Consider the following 20715-nt stretch of genomic DNA (forward strand, 5'->3'; position numbering starts at 1 on the left):
ACAATTTAAATTTTACGTTTTCATGCAATAATGTTCGTCTATTATGTTTCTGACAGGTGATGAATGCAATGTACGAGGGCTGTTTGGAAAGTAAGGTCCAATCTATCGTGAAATGAAAACCACAGTGAAAATCAATTTTTTTTTATTAACAACAGTTAGCCTCACCTTCTAACTACCTTTCTGAATAGTCGCTGCTCAAACTTAGACATTTGTCATGGCGTTATACGAACTTTCCAGTACTCTCGTCACAGAAAGCAGCCGCCTGTGCTTTCCACCAATTCTGTGTACTCGTTTGCTTTTCGTTATTTGTGCCAAAATGTTGTCTTCATACCCAGCGGCGGTTCATGTGAGCAGAGATACCAATGGAGGGAGCCAAGGGCTGTATTCTGGGTGATCAAACACTACCCATCGGAAACGCTGCAGGAGCGTCATCATTGCCCCTGTATAACGCTGCTGAAAATTGTCTCGAAGCAAGAAAAGCATGACATTTAAGTTATGTGGGCTACATAGCTTCAGGCGAAATCTCTTACCAGATCCACATACTTGGGGCGAGAGACTGTTCAAATGGTTCAAATGGCTCTGAGCACTATGGGACTCAACATATGTGGTCATAAGTCCCCTAGAACTTAGAACTACTTAAACCTAACTAACCTAAGGACATCACACACATCCATGCCCGAGGCAGGATTCGAACCTGCGACCGTAGCGGTCACGCGGTTCCAGACTGAAGCGCCTTTAACCGCACGGCCACACCGGCCGGCCGAGAGACTGTTGTTTTAAGCATTTCTATCTGATCACTTTTGCGAAGTTCTATTGGATTTTCACAGTGGTTTCCATTTCGCGCCTAATCAGACGTTACTTTCCGAATACTCCTCGTATGTTCAAATGGCAATAGATATTTTTATGTGATATAATTGCAATTTAACATGGTTCAGATTTTTTTCTTTACTTGTACTGTGGAACCTTGCTTCTTGCCGAATGTCAAGATTCTAGGTCATACCCAACAGGCTTTGATTGAGTTTTCAAGAAACAAAATATGTGACATAAATGACTGTATCTTGTCACTGCATTGACTTAACAAATTTAGAAATTTTACACCGCTAAGGGACTATAGACCTTAGTATCTGACATAAATCTGAACTTAATACGGCAAACTGATCCAGAGAAGTAGGTTCTTAATAGACAAACAGACGAACGGATAATAATGACAAAAAATTTTGTTATACAACTACAAATTAACGTCTTTAGGATTTTTTCCCTTTACTTACACTGCGAAACCGTGATTCTTGCCAAATTTTCTGACTCTAGATCAACGGGAAGCAACTTACAGGCTTTGATGAGTGAGTTTTCGAACACCAAAACATGTTACATGCATGGCAGCATCTTTTGATTTGAAGTGACTTAGGAGCTTAAGTGTTTTAAACCTCAAAGAGACCATAGACCTTAATATGTGACATGAATTTGATTCCGATACGTCCTCCCATTCCCGAGAAAACCGATTCTTAACAATCGGACAGATAGGCAGACAGACAGACAAACGGACGGAACCGCAACAAAGCGAACCTAAAAGGGTTCCGTCCTTACGATTTGAAGCACAGAACCCTAAAAATCAATAAAACTTGTGTCACTGTCTTGGATCACTTTTAGTACGTATATCAATTCTTTGGGAATGGCTGGGAGAATATGGAAGGCTGAGGTAAATAAGCATAAATAATTTTGGCGTTCCGTGGAAACAGAAGCACATAAATTGTTCTAATTTTCAAGCATTTCAGATGCACCACCTGTCAGAAAGGGGAATACAGAAAACGTCCACCCTATTAGGGATATAGGATGCAGTACCCAAATTAGGCGTTTTTAATAAAACGGTCCACACTGAAGACGTCGACAGCTGGGAACTTCATTGGTGACGCCTCTCAGAACAATACAGACAAACAGTCGGTTCGTGGTAGAGGGACAAACTTGGCGCAGAGGATCCACAAATTAGAAGCCCGCGACCTGTGAATTCCAGCACTTCACGCCACCATTCAAGCGCGGCCTCTAATTAACGGGCGCCATTTTCGTGGCAATAAAGTTCTAGCGGGCCAGTACATAGCCATTTGCGCCCCGGCGAAGACCTGGGGTAGAGCGACGCGCAACGAAAATCGCTCCCTACATGCCATTTGTATATGTTGGTCTTCTCGCTCATACCTAACGTAGGCAGACTGTCCAAATTCTCCTGCGTAGCTCTCAGTTATCATAACGAAACACGCTACAAAATGTTTACAACGAGTTTGAAGATTCACATTCACTGATACAGAATGTCCATTACTTTTGAATGATAAAAGCTTTATTATATCAAAATTTTGTGTGATGAAAAAGGTTTAATTAAATACCTAAATTCAGTGCAGAGGAGAAAGCATCTTATAAGAAGTACCAAACATGCTAGACGAGTTTGCAGAAGTCTACAGCTACATTGTGAAAATACTGGAATCTCTCATCACGCAGGACAGTCTCATTAGCAATCAAGTGTAAATAGTCCTTAAATGAACGTCGTTTATTATGGAACGCCTTGAAATTTTTCGGTGAAAATGGTCGTTACGGAAGAAGTCCTTGTGGAAGGGAATACACGAGATGTTTATCACGAACTTGGTCATTAGAGTCTTATTCCTTGACGAAAAATTCATCGTACGATCTTCATACGCAGTCATGTTGGAACACTATCGGTTTTTGTAACTGTTGCTCGTATTATAATATAAATATCATCAATTTCAAATGTCACTTCAATTGGCCCTCGCTGAATGGATCTCAGATACAGTTTTGAAGGGTTTGAGTCCATCGTCTTTATTTCAACACCCACACTAGTTTAACGTTTGAATATAACTAATATTAAGACACAATATTAAGCATGCTGGTAGCTTTTAAAAGGTAAGGGATCTTATAAGATAATTATATTATTTTCTTAATTTAGTTGCAAGTCTAGCAAATGAGCTAAGGCCCTTTCAGTATGTAACGGTTTCATTGGATTTTAATGCGTATCTCGTTCAAAAATTTCGCGTACATCGATAACCATTTGAAGTTTCCAAACCATTTTTTTCGCCTTACGACAAGGAAGAAAACGGTGTTTCTGTGTAACATTGGAAGTAATGTTGACAGAAGTCTTGCTATACTCCGGCGTTGGTGTGTGAGAGAAAGACGAGTAAGACCTTCGAATGATCTTACTGATGTGAGCAACATTCTCTGTCTGCTTCGTATCCGATATGAGGTACCCAGGTGTGAAGATGCGTGCTGCTCTACTCGAGGTATCCCCGTCATAATGCTCTTCAGCAGTAATCAGCACGCCTACACAGGGGAAGCTGTCGAAAGACAATGACAGCTCAGTAGCATCCTTACTCGTCGTGGTGAACTTAAAGTACAAGCAAAAGGACAGAAAGTTGTTGTAGATAGGAGAGAAAGAGAACAGTGGACAATGGAGCCAATTCTACCGATCTGTGCACTAAAAGTATGTAACCAAGAGGTGCGCCCATTCCGAAGACTGCTGAGCCTGGAAAAAGATTTCGGTTAGTGGATTCCCCTATAAGACGTTTTAAGACAAAATTTTTGTAAGCAAATGTCGCATGGGCAGTTTTTCACCAATAACGCGACTGTTAGTACTGAAAACCCAAGCTAACCAATGCAACGTAAGACAAGACCGTTGAGAGGTTTGCTAAAGCTCAGGAGGAAAGCAGACACACTTCTGCATGAAAACTACTTCCTCTTACTAGTGAATTAGATCACAGGTGGCACATTTCAGCCTTTCTTGATCTTCGTTTAATCAACGTTGTAATGGAGCTGGGTCCCATAAACATTAAGATCTTCCATTAATAGCTTTTCCGAGGGAAGGGAACACAGTTACTAAGGAAGTTAAATATTGATGAGCACAACTAAACTGAGGGTGATTATTACGGCATTCCAAGCGCAGTCGTAAATGCGATGTCTGATAGTACTATAAATAATATCGTTGGTAGTAGTCTCATGCCTGTCAGATTCAGAGATTAGGTCTACAGCGTAACAAACTCACGGCAGCCCACACGAAAAAATGAAAAAAAAAGACCGGTGCACGAGGAAGGAATTATCCGAATAGACCGAAAATCAGTAGCTGTGACGTACACATACAGACAAACAAATAATTACAAGTTCAAGAAAATTGGTTAATTTATTTAAGAGGTAGAGATTCACAGATTGAGCAAGTCGGTAACACCTTGATCCATCTATGGCGCTTATGAAAGCAGTTATTCGGCTTGTTATTGATTGAAAGAGTTGCTGGATGCCCTCCTGAGGGGTATAGCGTTAAATTCTGTCCAATTGACGTGTTAGATCACCAAAACCCCGGTCTCGTCGGGGGCCAAACCCTTGATGTTTCAAATGTTTTCAATTCGGGAAAGAGCCGAAGATCTTGCTGGCATTTATTGTAATCGTTTCATAGCTTCAGTTACTGATAATAACTAGACACGAGTGCCTACGAGCTTTAATCTGTATGCTAAAGCACTGAAGATGATCATTATGTGATCGAAAATCGATTTTGCTGTTAATAAATCATCAAAATTACGGCCAACGCTGACCTTCCATTCTAATTGAATTTATCACATAGTCGTTGTGCCAACAGCAATCTATCGAGTCGCCAATCAATGTTCATGAAATGGTGCCTTCCGAAGCCTCTTACGGTCGATCGTAGAACTCAGCTAAGGCAGAAAAACCAAACGATTCGCTCAATTTACCTGAGCTGGAGGAAATGTGTACTGTTTAAATTTTGACACTTTACTGTAAGATACTCTCGGTATGCCCGCTCTTCCGACAGGTGCATTTATAGTCGTTACCCTAAGAGCTATTCAAAACAACTGACCCCTTACTCTGTAATGAATAGAACACGACGTCTGAAAAATTGCAAATCCACGCATGGCTTTTCGGAACATATTGGTACCGGACATGTTGTGCACGGACCATCCAAAGAATCTCTTCGGAAATTTAGGTATTTTACGTGATTTTATGGGCAAAGAATGTCATTCAAAACACAAAACAACCATGGAAGGTAGTACAGTCATAAAAATAAAAGAAATATAGATAAAAATGAGCAAAATAGGGTTGCTGTACAACGTAGACCAGAAAGTCGCGGCAGGAGTATTGTTGAAAATATAGATAAAATAAAAAGCGGGAAAATTAAGGGTTTTCAAGAAACAAAGCTGGGTTTGACCGGATGCGATTTTAGTATCAACCTTGCAATGTGCACTTTGGTGGGTTTCATATAGTACGTAAGGAGTGTTAAAATGGACGTGCGTTTCGGACAACGCACTTTGGTATGTCAGTTGTAGCAATGGCGTAGTATATGAAGACAGATTTATCGGCACTAAGCGAATGAATTGTACAAGTAACTTGAAAAAAGATGAAACGGATAAACTGTAAGTGGCAACTATGTTACCACCTGTGAGTAGACAGGGGACACAATAAGAGAGATAGTTACTCGCAGTTTGTTGTAGAAACAATGCGAGCTTGAAAACACTACGTGGTTAAGGTGACATATGGAGGTTGGGCCACTGGGCCAGAGCTTCAGTCCTGAATAGTTTCAGTTTTTCTCCTGTGCCTGCAAAAATCATTATTACACGTAAGCTGTTGAGAGTTCAGCTAGCTGCGCAGGTTGTGTGGTTTATGAGCGCTAACGCTTAGTTCACATTTGGGGACGTCGAGCGCCCCAGAGAGAAGGCGCATGTAAACAGCCGCAACCTCTCTCGGTAGAAGGAAACGTCTGCGAGCTGATGTCGCCCTCATGTCGAGGAGTCGCGATGTAGGTGAGGTGTGGGATGTAGTCTCCTACTTGTGGACAAGATCGACATGTCTGTTTCTTTGTAGAGCCAATGATTATCTCAGCAGGCTATGTTCTGAAGTCAGCTTGGATCTCATCAGACTCAGTGATTTTTTAAAATTAATCGAAAATAATATCCGCGTGAGTGAAACTGTATTAAATATGTGCAGATATTCAGACGTTCGGGTGAGATGATGCTGGTGTCAATTTCTTGCCTATGAATTTCGAATACCTACATAATGGTGATCCATAGAGTATTGACGTGTGCCGTCTTGCGGATTTTTTTAAAGACCTCTTTCGACGGAAATAACGACGGTAAATGTTTTCTGGAATAAGGTAGAGGAGCGAACTGCGTGATACACGACACGCTCTGAATGTAGCCAGACGCACTGCAGCCAAAAAAGAAACTTAACGTCAAGCATTTTACTCCCTCCATCAAGTCATCGCTCGCCGCCTTTTTCATTGGATTCCAAGGTCCTTATTGAATCGAAGTTACTTCCAAATCCAGTAAATTCCAAGCGTTCCTTTTCGTTATCTGACAATAACGTGGCGGACCAATTTCATGCCTTTTTTCTAAGTGTTCGTGATACCATTATTTGGAAGTTGTAAGATAATTGTTTTCATACCATTACATATACAGGGTGTCCTACCTAACCTCGCCACCTGAAATGAAACGAAATGTGAAAAATGCTGTTGGACAGTGATGCACTTGTGTCAGGGCTCACACAATGTGCATCGGAATTGCATGCCACGTCTCCGTGTGTGTACTACCTCTGGGTAATGTACTAATGATTTGTCATTATCATTTAATGTTCTGCTCATGTAATTTATTTGTGGAAGTTATCTACATATTTAATAAGTGTGTTTGGGAAAAAGGAGCTCATACGTGCCCAATGATGAGCCCAAACTCCACTCCAGCCAAATCTTACATTACAAAGGCTTGCATTATTAGTAACATACAAGCTGAAATGTTTAATGCATGAGACACAGAAACAAAGTATCTTACGTAAGTTTTAATCAGCGGTATATATAAAACTGGTGTTATCCCAGAAAACACAATAATAGTATCATGATGATTCGAAAGAGAAGCAAAGCAGCTACATGTGAGAGTCAAAGATCTTCAAACATAGTAACTCACTCTTCGAAAATATTAACGAGAATAATACACAGATGCATCAAGATCATAAATGAAGCCAGTTGTATGTTGCGCTAGAAATAAAGATCTCAACGTCTACATCCCATGCTGACCCTCTTTTTATTATTAATACTGGTGTTGTGGTTGTGGTGTATGTAACTCCTGATCGAGACCTCGTTTCAAATAATTGAAACCATGAGATTACGAAGGCTTTCCCCGCGTATTAAGTCTTGAAAGTCTCCTCGGGTTTGCTGCCGGATCTAAAATCAACTTGACTCATTTCGGCGATCCAACTGTTCGCCATCTTCAGGAAATGCTGCTTCTGCTGATGAGTCTCGCTGAGAACTGACGCCAGGTTGCAAATCGACGCCCTATATAGGCCACCGTTCAGTACACGGCGCATGCGCCGCCCATCACGGTTTCTGCCTTCCAAAACAGGGAGGTGGCGCCGCCCTTAACGCAAGAACTTGAGCATGTGATGACTGTTTTTAAGGAAAATGGATACACCGAGAAAGAGATTTGTCGGGCTATGGAGTTTGGACCATCTCCGGAGGTGTACGAAGAGGAACATAGATCTGTGGCCTTTCTTCCTTATGCTGGAGGCTTATCGTTTAAGATTGGACTAATTTTGAAGAATTGTAACATTAAGAGTGTGTTCAGTCCACCTTCTAAGATTAGGGCTCAGCTCGGCTCTGTGAAGGATGATTTGGGACTTAGGAAACCCGGAGTGTACAAAATCCCGTGTCAATGTGGGAAAGCTTACGTTGGCCGTTCTATTCGTACAGTGCATGACAGGTGTGTGGAACATCGCCGTCACACGAGGCTACAACAGCCGGAAAAATCGGCGGTAGCAGAACACTGCCTAAATGAGGGATACAAAATGAAATTTGAGAAAACTGTTGTGGTTGCCAACATTTCCGGTTTTTGGAACTGTGTCTATAAAGAGGCGATTGAAATTAGGTTGGCTGATAATTTAATCAACAGAGACAATGGGTTTCCTCTTAGCAAAACGTGGAATCCTGTATTATCTCGCATCAAAACTGAACGTTCTTCGGTGCGGCCTTGATTGCGATACATCGTTGCCAGCAGTGTTTCACTAAGGGCGGCGCCACCTCCCTGCTTTGGAAGGCAGAAACCGTGATGACGGTTCATGCGCCGTGTACTGAACGGTGGCTATATAGGACGTCGATTTGCAACCTGGCGTCAGTTCTCAGTGGGACTCAACAGTAGAAGCAGCATTTCCTGAAGATGGCGAACAGTTGGATCGCCGAAATATCGAGTCAAGTTGATTTTAGGATCCGGCAGCAAACCCGAAGAGACTTTCAATAGTTGAAACCAATTTAACTGAAGACCAATGCGTTTTCCGAGAAGGAAAAGACATGCGAGAGACTTCACAGTATAAATGTAGATAGTGGTCAGAGAAGATTAAATAGCTTTCGCAAGCCACACGAAAGCATTTGACAATGTCAAGTAGGACAAACTAGTAGACTCTAGAAAGAAAAAAAAAACTGAAGAACTATATGAAGAACAGACTGTCATAGTAAAGGTACGAAATACGCAAAAGAAGGGGGCCAGACAAGGATGCAATCTATCCACATCCCTGTCCAACCTTTACGTAGAAAATGCAATAAACAATCTTCTTGGATCCATCGTGGACACGAGAAAGCAGCTGATCAAACAGTGTGTAGAACAAAACCAAATTAAAGGCGTATTTCAATCAGTTATTATTTATTTTTCTTCAGGCTATCAGCTTCGGTACTTCGCTGGTGCCATCCCATGCACACTGAGTGGATGTGCCACGGAGCCTGGTGCAGTACGACAGGGGCCTTCAAATAAATCTATATTCTGTGAATATTTCTTTGAAGCGAGTAGTTCAACGGTTAGACAACAACTATTAGGTGCTTTCTTTCCTTGCCCTTCGACTCTTATAACTGCCGTCTGGTTACTGTACAAGTTGTTAATAATCTCCTCTCTCCCTGTATTGCCCATTACAACCACCATAGGTTTAAAGAATGTGTTCCAGTCAACATTTTCAAAAACTTTTTCTCAATCTAGGAGTGCTATAAATGTAGGTTTACCTCTCCTTAACTACCAAATCAAGATAAGCCGTAGGGTCAATTTTTTCCTCACATGTTTCTGCATGCCTCCAAAAGCGAAAGTGATCTTGTCTGAGATTGGATTCTGGCAGCTTTTCCATTCTTCTGTAATTGTGTTAGTATTTTACAACCGTGTCTTATTAAGCTGATAGTTCAGTAAATTCACACCTGTCAGCACCTGCTTTCTTTGGAATTGGAATGATTAGTTTGCATACTAGGTGGAATACCTTTGTTATGGCTGTATCTTCTAAGGATATCAAGAGAGAATTTTGTCTACTTCGTTGACCTTGTTTCGGCTTAAATCTTCCAGTCAGCTGTCAAAGTCTTGTCGCAGTATCGTATCCCCTATTTCAGCTATTTCAGCCTCTTCCTTTTCTATAATACTACCACAAGGTTCATTTCCTTTGTACAAAGCCTCTACATACTCCTTCCAATTTTCAGTTTCCCTTCTTTGCTTACTACTGGAGCTCTCGACATTCAAAGAGCTGCTTTTCGTTTCTCGAAACGCCTCTTTCATTTTTCTGTATTGTCCTTCTAGCCTTCCTGATTATCTATTTTGCACGTACTGTCAATCTCGTTCGTTACACGTCTGTATTCCTTTTTGTCTTGTTAATTTTCTGCATATTTATTTTCCTTTCCTCAAATTCAGTATTTCTTCTAGTATCTCTTTATCCCCCCCCATGAACCATGGACCTTGCCGTTGGTGGGGAGGCTTGCGTGCCTCAGCGATACAGATAGCCGTACCGTAGGTGCAACCACAACGGAGGGGTATCTGTTGAGAGGCCAGACAAACGTGTGGTTCCTGAAGAGGGGCAGCAGCCTTTTCAGTAGTTACAAGGGCAACAGTCTGGATGATTGACTGATCTGGCCTTGTAACAATAACCAAAACGGCCTTGCTGTGCTGGTACTGCGAACGGCTGAAAGCAAGGGGAAACTACAGCCGTAATATTTCCCGAGGGCATGCAGCTTTACTGTATGATTACATGATGATGGCGTCCTCTTGGGTAAAATATTCCGGAGGTAAAATAGTCCCCCATTCGGATCTCCGGGCGGGGACTACTCAAGAGGATGTCGTTATCAGGAGAAAGAAAACTGGTGTTCTACGGATCGGAGCGTGGAATGTCAGATCCCTTAATCGGGCAGGTAGGTTAGAAAATTTAAAAAGGGAAATGGATAGGTTGAAGTTAGATATAGTGGGAATTAGTGAAGTTCGGTGGCAGGAGGAACAAGACTTCTGGTCAGGTGACTACAGGGTTATAAACACAAAATCAAATAGGGGTCATGCAGGAGTAGGTTTAATAATGAATAGGAAAATAGGAATGCGGGTAAGCTACTACAAACAGCATAGTGAACGCATTATTGTGGCCAAGATAGATACGAAGCCCACGCCTACTACTGTAGTACAATTTTAGATGCCAACTAGCTCTGCAGATGACGAAGAAATTGAAGAAATGTATGATGAAATAAAAGAAATTATTCAGATTGTGAAGGGAGACGAAAATTTAATAGTCATGGGTGACTGGAATTCGAGTGTAGGAAAAGGGAGAGAAGGAAACATAGTAGGTGAATATGGATTGGGGGACATAAATGAAAGAGGAAGCCGCCTGGTCGAATTTTGCACAGAGCACAACATAATCATAACTAACACTTGGTTTAAGAATCATGAAAGAAGGTTGTGTACATGGAAGAACCCTGGAGATACTAAAAGGTTTCAGATATATTATATAATGGTAAGACAGAGATTTAGGAACCAGGTTTTAAATTGTAAGACATTTCCAGGGGCAGATGTGGACTCTGACCACAATCTATTGGTTATGACCTGTAGATTAAAACTGAAGAAACTGCAAAAAGGTGGGAATTTAAGGAGATGGGACCTGGATAAACTAAAAGAACCAGAGGTTGTACAGAGATTCAGGAAGAGCATAAGGGAGCAATTGACAGGAATGGGGGAAACAAATACAGTAGAAGAAGAATGGGTAGCTTTGAGGGATGAAGTAGTGAAGGCAGCAGAGGATCAAGTAGGTAAAAAGACGAGGGCTAGTAGAAATCGTTGGGTAACAGAAGAAATATTGAATTTAATTGATGAAAGGAGAAAATATAAAAATGCAGTAAGTGAAACAGGCAAAAAGGAATACAAACGTCTCAAAAATGAGATCGACAGGAAGTGCAAAATGGCTAAGCAGTGATGGCTAGAGGACAAATGTAAGGATGTAGAGGCCTATCTCACTAAGGGTAAGATAGATACCGCCTACAGGAAAATTAAAGAGACCTTTGGAGATACGAGAACAACTTGTATGAATATCAAGAGCTCAGATGGAAACCCAGTTCTAAGCAAAGAAGGGAAAGCAGAAAGGTGGAAGGAGTATATAGAGGGTCTATACAAGGGCGATGTACTTGAGGACAATATTATGGAAATGGAAGAGGATGTAGATGAAGATGAAATGGGAGATATGATACTGCGTGAAGAGTTTGACAGAACACTGAAAGACCTGAGTCGAAACAAGGCCCCCGGAGTAGACAATATTCCATTGGAACTACTGACGGCCGTGGGAGAGCCAGTCCTGACAAAACTCTACCATCTGGTGAGCAAGATGTATGAAACAGGCGAAATACCCTCAGACTTCAAGAAGAATATAATAATTCCAATCCCAAAGAAAGCAGGTGTTGACAGATGTGAAAATTACCGAACTATCAGCTTAATCAGTCACAGCTGCAAAATACTAACACGAATTCTTTACAGACGAATGGAAAAACTAGTAGAAGCCAACCTCGGGGAAGATCAGTTTGGATTCCGTAGAAACACTGGAACACGTGAGGCAATACTGACCTTACGACTTATCTTAGAAGAAAGATTAAGGAAAGGCAAACCTACGTTTCTAGCATTTGTAGACTTGGAGAAAGCTTTTGACAATGTTGACTGGAATACTCTCTTTCAAATTCTAAAGGTGGCAGGGGTAAAATACAGGGAGCGAAAGGCTATTTACAATTTGTACAGAAACCAGATGGCAGTTATAAGAGTCGAGGGACATGAAGGGGAAGCAGTGGTTGGGAAGGGAGTAAGACAGGGTTGTAGCCTCTCCCCGATGTTGTTCAATCTGTATATTGAGCAAGCAGTAAAGGAAACAAAAGAAGAATTCGGAGTAGGTATTAAAATTCATGGAGAAGAAATAAAAACTTTGAGGTTCGCCGATGACATTGTAATTCTGTCAGAGACAGCAAAGGACTTGGAAGAGCAGTTGAACGGAATGGACAGTGTCTTGAAAGGAGGATAGAAGATGAACATCAACAAAAGCAAAACAAGGATAATGGAATGTAGTCTAATTAAGTCGGGTGATGCTGAGGGAATTAGATTAGGAAATGAGACACTTAAAGTAGTAAAGGAGTTTTGCTATTTGGGGAGAAAAATAACTGATGAATGGTCGAAGTAGAGAGGATATAAAATGTAGGCTGGCAATGGCAAGAAAAGCGTTTCTGAAGAAGAGAAATTTGTTAACATCCAGTATTGATTTAAGTGTCAGGAACTCATTTCTGAAAGTATTCGTATGGAGTGTAGCCATGTATGGAAGTGAAACATGGACGATAAATAGTTTGGACAAGAAGAGAATAGAAGCTTTCGAAATGTGGTGCTACAGAAGAATGCTGAAGGTTAGATGGGTAGATCACATAACTAATGAGGAACTATTGAATAGGATTGGGGAGAAGAGAAGTTTGTGGCACAACTTGACCAGAAGAAGGGATCGGTTGGTAGGACATGTTCTGAGGCATCAAGGGATCACCAATTTAGTATTGGAGGGCAGCGTGGAGGGTAAAAATCGTAGAGGGAGACCAAGAGATGAATACACTAAGCAGATTCAGAAGGATGTAGGTTGCAGTAGGTACTGGGAGATGAAAAAGCTTGCACAGGATAGAGTAGCATGGAGAACTGCATCAAACCAGTCTCGGGACTGAAGACCACAACAACATCTCTTTATCTTTTTACCGTTTTAATCCTCTGCTACCTTCACTATTCAGTACGAAATGGAAATTAACTAAAATGGACATAAATTCTCCGAGAAATCAGAAGAAATGAACATTAAAATTAGAGCAAACAAGTGAAAGCAAGTAAGGACACACCGCCGTGTAGGAAGTAAGATAACTGAAGATGGAAAAAGCAAAACAAAGTCTAAGAGAAGTAATAGCAATGTAGGTTTCCACGGCTATAGTCAGTTAACATGGAAGTTTTCTGGGTATGGTACCACGTGATAATGTATAAAAACCGCTACTGATTTGACCAACGTTTCAGCCACAGTTGCAGTAACCATCTTCTGTATCTACTGGGAAAACCCAGAAAGCCCAGAAGAAGGCCGCTGTCACCGTGGCCGAAACGTTAATTTAACCAGTGATCGTTTTTTACCGTACGACACGATGCCATACCGAGAAAAATTACATATCAAAAGCAATGTCCGGGAATGAAAGGGAACTGCCTCGTTGAAACAGCATACATATTGCAGTGAGGCGAACGGTTGCCTAGAGCGTAGCACCGTTTGGCTGTAAAAACATGGTCCTTAGGAAAGAATGAAATGAAATGTCTTGAAGCATTTGAGGTATGATGCTGGAGAGGACTGTTACAGATAGTCATGTAGAACCAGTAACCAGGAAGACCTGCAAAGAACTGGCGAAGAAAGGTCACCTAATGCGACACGACCAGGCTTAGAGGGAACGTTACAAGCGAAGAGAGCCCGAAGATGACCGCGACCCTCAGTTTTGAAACAACCTATACGAAGATTACATGAGATTGTCAGAAGAAAAGCGATCTCGATATCAACGTAAGGAAGTTTTCAAAACAAATTTTATTGCCCAGATGGTCTGAAGATGGCAATATAACTCTGCCGAAACTAGTGATGAGGATATAAAGACAGTTATTCTTCTTACTGTAGAAGTCTATCTGTTTAGAGTGGATTTACAAAGTAAAAAATAGAAAAAAATCATGTGAAGATGGAAATTTAGAACTACACTACTTGCCATTAAAATTGCTGCACCACGAAGATGACGTCCTACAGACGCGAAATTTAACCGACAGGAAGAAGATGCTGTGATATGCAAATGATTAGCTTTTCAGAGCATTGCTGCTCGCGTTGGCCGAGATCCAATGACTGTTAGCAGAGTATGGAATCTGTGGGTTCAGGAGGGTAATACGGAACGCCGTGCTGGATCCCAACTGCCTCTTATCATTAGCAGTCGAGATGACAGGCATCTTAACCGCATGGCTGTAGCGGATCGTGCAGCCACGTCTCGATCCCTGAGTCAACACATGGGGACGTTTGCAAGACAACAACCATCTGCACGAACAGTTCGACGACGCAGCATGGACTATCAGCTCGGACACCATGGCTGCGGTTACCCTTGACGCTGCATCACAGACAGGAGCCCCTGCGATGGTGTTCTCAACGACGAACATGGGTGCACGAATGGCAAAACGTCATTTTTTCAGATGAATCCAGGATCAGTTTACAGCATCATGATGGTCGCAACCGTGTTTGGCGACTTCGCGGTGAACGCACATTGGAAGCGTGTATTCGTCATCGCCATACTGGCTTATCAGCCGGCGTGATGGTATGGGGTGCCATTGGTTACACTTTGAACAGTGGACGATACATTTCAGATGTGTTACGACCCGTGGCTCTACCCTTCATTCGATCCTTGTGAAACCCTACATTTCAGCAGGATAAAGTACGACCGAATGTTGGAGGTCCTGGACGGGCCTTTCTGGATACAGAAAATGTTCGATTGCTGCCCTGGCCAGCATATTCTCTAGATCTCTCACCAATTGAAAACGTCTGGTCAATGGTGGCCAAGCAACTGGCTCGTCAAAATACGCCAGTCACTACTGTTGATGAACTGTGGTATTGTGTTGAAGCTGCGCAGGCATGTGTACCTGTACACCCCATCCAAGCTCTGTCTGACTCAATGCCCAGTCGTTCCAAGGCCGTTATTACGGCTAGAGGTGGTTATTCTGGGTACTGATTTCTCAGGTTTTATGCACCCAAATTACGTGAAAATGTAATCACATGTCAGTCTAGTATAATATATTTGTCCAACGAATACCCGTTTATCATCTGCATTTCTTCTTGGTGTAGCAATTTTAATGGCCAGTAGTGTAGTAATCATGGTATATTTTTCTGCGAACTGGACGAATAAACTTCTAACAACAATGTTTATGTTCTGAGATCGCCTCCAATACAGCTATCTATGTTAGGTGTCATCATAATCAGGAGATGTATCAGCTGCGGTCAGGTCAGTAAAACTTCAGTTTTGGAAGCTTTCTTACAGTCTACACAGAGCCTCTACTTTTGCATGAACGAATAAGTTAGCCCCTAAGATGCCAACCAGCCCAACGACTGGTGATGAAGAATCGAAGTTTACACAGCTATAAATGTTGTCCCTACACACGAAAGCCGAATGTCGGCGACAGACCGGTGCGGCCGTCGCCTGGCGCCGCGCTGTGCCGCGCCTCGCCGCTTCCGCCCGCCTCCCCGTATCGCACCCCCACTCCAACCCCCCACCCCCACCCCAGCCATGACGTCGGCGCTGCCGTCACCATCTGTGGGCGCGGCACGGCGCGGCGCGGCGCGGCTGTATTATTCACAGGCGGGCGCACAGCGGGCGACGCGTGGCGCGGCCTCTGTTTGCAAACGTGATTAGCGCCGCTGCCGCCGCCGCAACCGTAAATAAATTAATAGCAGCATAAAGCGAGCCCCAGCAGCTGGGCGAGAACTCGCTCCCTCCCGTACAGGCTGGGGGGAGAAGGGGCGGATCTTCCGGGGTGGCGGAGGCGGAGGCGGTGTCCTGTGTCTCAGGGCGGACCAGCTTCACGCTGCAGGTAACGACCAAGCGTCAGGCAGGGGCATTCTGCCCCACAGGACTGTGCTCCGAAAAGCGGTTCAGTTCTCCTTCATGCCTGAGGCTTTTGTGAATATGGTGCACTGTGTCAGGAATGTTGGGAGTATTACACTGAGCTAGCCTAACATCATATCGAACATCCTTCTGCCCGGTGAAGTGCAGCAACTCGACGTGGCATGGACTCAACAAGTCTATGGAAATATGGAGCTATGCAGCCTCTACAGACGCATATAATTGTGAAAGAATTGCCGGTGCAGGAATTTGTGCAGGAACTGATCTCTAGATCATACTTCAGAAGAGTTCTATGCGTTCTGTGTCGGACGATTTGAGTGCCCAAACCATTCGCTCGAACTGTCCAGAATGTTCTTCAAACCTGTCGCAAACAACCTTGACATGGCACATGGTCATGGGAGCATGAGGTTTGTAAATGGTTAAAAATGATCTCCAAGCAGCAGAATATAGCCCTTTTCAGTCAGCCGGCCGGTGTGGCCGAGTGGTTCTAGGCACTTCAGTCTGGAACTGCGCGACAGCTGCGGTCGCAGGTTCGAATCCTGCCTCGGGCATGGATGTGTGTGATGTCCTTAGGTTAGTTAGATTTAAGTAGATATAAGTTCTAGGGGACTGATGACCTCAGATGTTAAGTTCCATAGTGCTCAGAGCCATTTGAACCGCCGGCCGAAGTGGCCGCGCGGTTAAAGGCGCTGCTGTCTGGAACCGCAAGACCGCTACGGTCGCAGGTTCGAATCCTGCCTCGGGCATGGATGTTTGTGATGTCCTTAGGTTAGTTAGGTTTAACTAGTTCTAAGTTCTAGGGGACTAATGACCTCAGCAGTTGAGTCCCATAGTGCTCAGAGCCATTTGAACCATTTTTGAACCATTTGAACCAACCCTTTTCAGTCAACAATCGGTTCAATTAGACCAGAGCACACAGTCAATTCCATGTAAACACAGCCCACCCGAATATGAGCAACCATGAGCTTGCACAGTGCCTTGTTGACAACTTTGGTCCATGGTTCCATGGTGTCTGGACCATACTCGAATCCTACCATCAGCTCTTACCAACTGAAATGGGGACTTATCTGACCAGACCGTAGTTCTCCAGTGATCTAGGGTCGAACCGATATGGTCACGAGCCAAGGAGAGGAACTTCAGGCGACGTCGTATTGTTAGCAAAGGCACTCGCGTCGTTTGTCTGCTGCCACAGACCATTAACGTCATATTCCGCCGCACTGTCCTAAAGAGTACATTAATCGTACATTCCGCATTGATTTCTGTGGTTGTTTCACACTGTGTTGCTTGTCTTTTAACACTGATAACTCTACGGAAACGGAGGTGCTCTCGGTAGTTAAATGAAAGTCACCGACCACCGCGTTGTCCGCGTTGAGAGGTGATTCCTGAAATTTGGCATTTTCTTGACGTCGGGGACCTCGGAGTTCTGAACTTCCTAATGATTTCCGAAACGGGATGTCCCATGCGCCTACCTCCAACTACCATTCCGGGATCAAAGTTCGCTAATTCCCGTCGTGCGGCCATAACCAATTGTGAAATCTTTTCACGTGAATTACCTGAGTCCTTCCAAATGACAGCTCCACCAATGCACTGCCCTTTTACACATTGTGTTCGCGATACTGCTGCCATCTATATATGTGCACGTTGCTATCTCATGACTTTTGTCCCCTCACTCTGTGTACACGTGGACTTTCATTAAAAATGACAGGCTATGCATCAGCACAGGTTTCTGCAGAATGCGGAAATGACGTTCGAGGTTAGCAAAAACAGAGGAAAAAAATATTTTCTCAAGATTCAAAGAGCCATGACAGTTCTGAAACAAAACATGAGGGCATTTCAAATTTAGTAGCTCCAAATAAATGGACCATTAATCAAGGAGATGCACAAAGGGACGAATTTGAATTCAGGCCACTATTTGTCACTACTTCCAATAGCAATACGTATAAGTCACAATCAACATTGATACAAAATGCTTATAAACAGAAGAAAATAAAGAAATTTCAAGGTAGCCAAGAAATGGGTTAATGAAGGGTGCAAAGAGAGCCATCTGAACCAATTTAGAAACAGGAAGACTGTTGTTATTGTGCTCTTCAGTCCAGAGACTGGTTTGATGCAGCTCTCCATGCTACTATATACTGTGCAAGCTTCTTCATCTCCAAGTACCTACTGCAGCCTACAACTTTCTGAATCTGCTTAGTGTATTAATCTCCTTGTCTCCCTCTACGATTTTTGCCCACCACGCTGCCCTCCAATACTAAATTGGTGATCCCTTGATGCCTCAGAACATGACCTATCAACTGCTCCCTTCTTCTAGTCAAGTTGTGCTACACATTTCTGTTGTCCCAAATTCTATTCAGTACCTCCTCATTAGTTACGTGATCTACCCATCTTATCTTCAGCATTCTTCTGTGGCACCAGATTTCGAACGCTTCTATTCTCTTCCTGTCTAAACTACACTCCTGGAAATGGAAAAAAGAACACATTGACACCGGTGTGTCAGACCCACCATACTTGCTCCGGACACTGCGAGAGGGCTGTACAAGCAATGATCACACGCACGGCACAGCTGACACACCAGGAACCGCGGTGTTGGCCGTCGAATGGCGCTAGCTGCGCAGCATTTGTGCACCGCCGCCGTCAGTGTCAGCCAGTTTGCCGTGGCATACGGAGCTCCATCGCAGTCTTTAACACTGGTAGCATGCCGCGACAGCGTGGACGTGAACCGTATGTGCAGTTGACGGACTTTGAGCGAGGGCGTATAGTGGGCATGCGGGAGGCTGGGTGGACGTACCGCCGAATTGCTCAACACGTGGGGCGTGAGGTCTCCACAGTACATCGATGTTGTCGCCAGTGGTCGGCGGAAGGTGCACGTCCCCGTCGACCTGGGACCGGACCGCAGCGACGCACGGATGCACGCCAAGACCGTAGGATCCTACGCAGTGCCGTAGGGGACCGCACCGCCACTTCCCAGCAAATTAGGGACACTGTTGCTCCTGGGGTATCGGCGAGGACCATTCGCAACCGTCTCCATGAAGCTGGCCTACGGTCCCGCACACCGTTAGGCCGTCTTCCGCTCACGCCCCAACATCGTGCAGCCCGCCTCCAGTGGTGTCGCGACAGACGTGAATGGAGGGACGAATGGAGACGTGTCGTCTTCAGCGATGAGAGTCGCTTCTGCCTTGGTGCCAATGATGGTCGTATGCGTGTTTGGCGCCGTGCAGGTGAGCGCCACAATCAGGACTGCATACGACCGAGGCACACAGGGCCAACACCCGGCATCACGGTGTGGGGAGCGATCTCCTATACTGGCCGTACACCACTGGTGATCGTCGAGGGGACACTGAATAGTGCACGGTACATCCAAACCGTCATTGAACCCATCGTTCTACCATTCCTAGACCGGCAAGGGAACTTGCTGTTCCAACAGGACAATGCACGTCCGCATGTATCCCGTGCCACCCAACGTGCTCTAGAAGGTGTAAGTCAACTACCCTGGCCAGCAAGATCTCCGGATCTGTCCCCCATTGAGCATGTTTGGGACTGGATGAAGCGTCGTCTCACGCGGTCTGCACGTCCAGCACGAACGCTGGTCCAACTGAGGCGCCAGGTGGAAATGGCATGGCAAGCCGTTCCACAGGACTACATCCAGCATCTCTACGATCGTCTCCATGGGAGAATAGCAGCCTGCATTGCTGCGAAAGGTGGATATACACTGTACTAATGCCGACATTGTGCATGCTCTGTTGCCTGTGTCTATGTGCCTGTGGTTCTGTCAGTGTGATCATGTGATGTATCTGACCCCAGGAATGTGTCAATAAAGTTTCCCCTTCCTGGGACAATGAATTCACGGTGTTCTTATTTCAATTTCCAGGAGTGTATTTATCGTCCATGTTTCACTTCCACACAGGGCTACACTGCATACAAATGCTTTCAGAAAAGACTTCTTGACCATTAAATCTACAGTCGATGTTAACAAATTTCTCTTCTTCAGAAAAACTTTCCCTGACATTGCCAGTCTACATTTTATATCCTCTCTGCTTGGACCATCATCAGTTATTTTGCTCCCCAAATAGCAAAACGCATCTACTACTTCACATGTCTCATTTCCTAATCTAATTCCCATAGCATCATGTGATTTAATTCGACTACATTCCATTATCCTCATTTTGCTTTTGTTGATGTTCATCTCATATCCTCCTTTCAAGACGCTGTCTATTTCGATCAACTTCTCTTCCTGGTCCTTTTCTGTCTCTGACAGAATTACAATGTCATCAGCACATCTCAAAGCTTTTACTTCTTGTCCATGGATTTCAACTCCTATTCCCAGTTTTTCTTTTGTTTCTCTTACTGCCTGCTCAATACACAGATTGAATAACATCGGGGATAGGCTACAAACATGTCACACTCCCTTCCCAACCAGTGCTTCTCTTTCATGTCCGTCGACTCGTATAACTGCATCTGGTTTCTGTACAAATTGTGAATAGCCTTCCGCTCCCTATATTTCACCACTGCAACCTTCAGAATTTGAAAGAAAGTATTCCAATCAACATTGTCAAAAGCTTTCTTTAAGTCTACAAATTCTAGAACCGTAGGTTTGCTTTTCCTTGACTTATCTTCTAAGATAAGTTGTAGTGTCAGTATGTCTCGCATATAAATACAGAATCAAATAGGAGTAATGCAGAAGTAGGTTTGACAATGAATAAAAAAATTGGAACGCCGGTAATGTATTACGAACAGCATAGTGAACGCATTATTATAGCCAAGATAGACACGAAGCCCACGTC

This window comes from Schistocerca piceifrons, chromosome 1 (genome assembly GCF_021461385.2).
Source record: "Schistocerca piceifrons isolate TAMUIC-IGC-003096 chromosome 1, iqSchPice1.1, whole genome shotgun sequence".
Classification (NCBI taxonomy): domain Eukaryota; kingdom Metazoa; phylum Arthropoda; class Insecta; order Orthoptera; family Acrididae; genus Schistocerca; species Schistocerca piceifrons.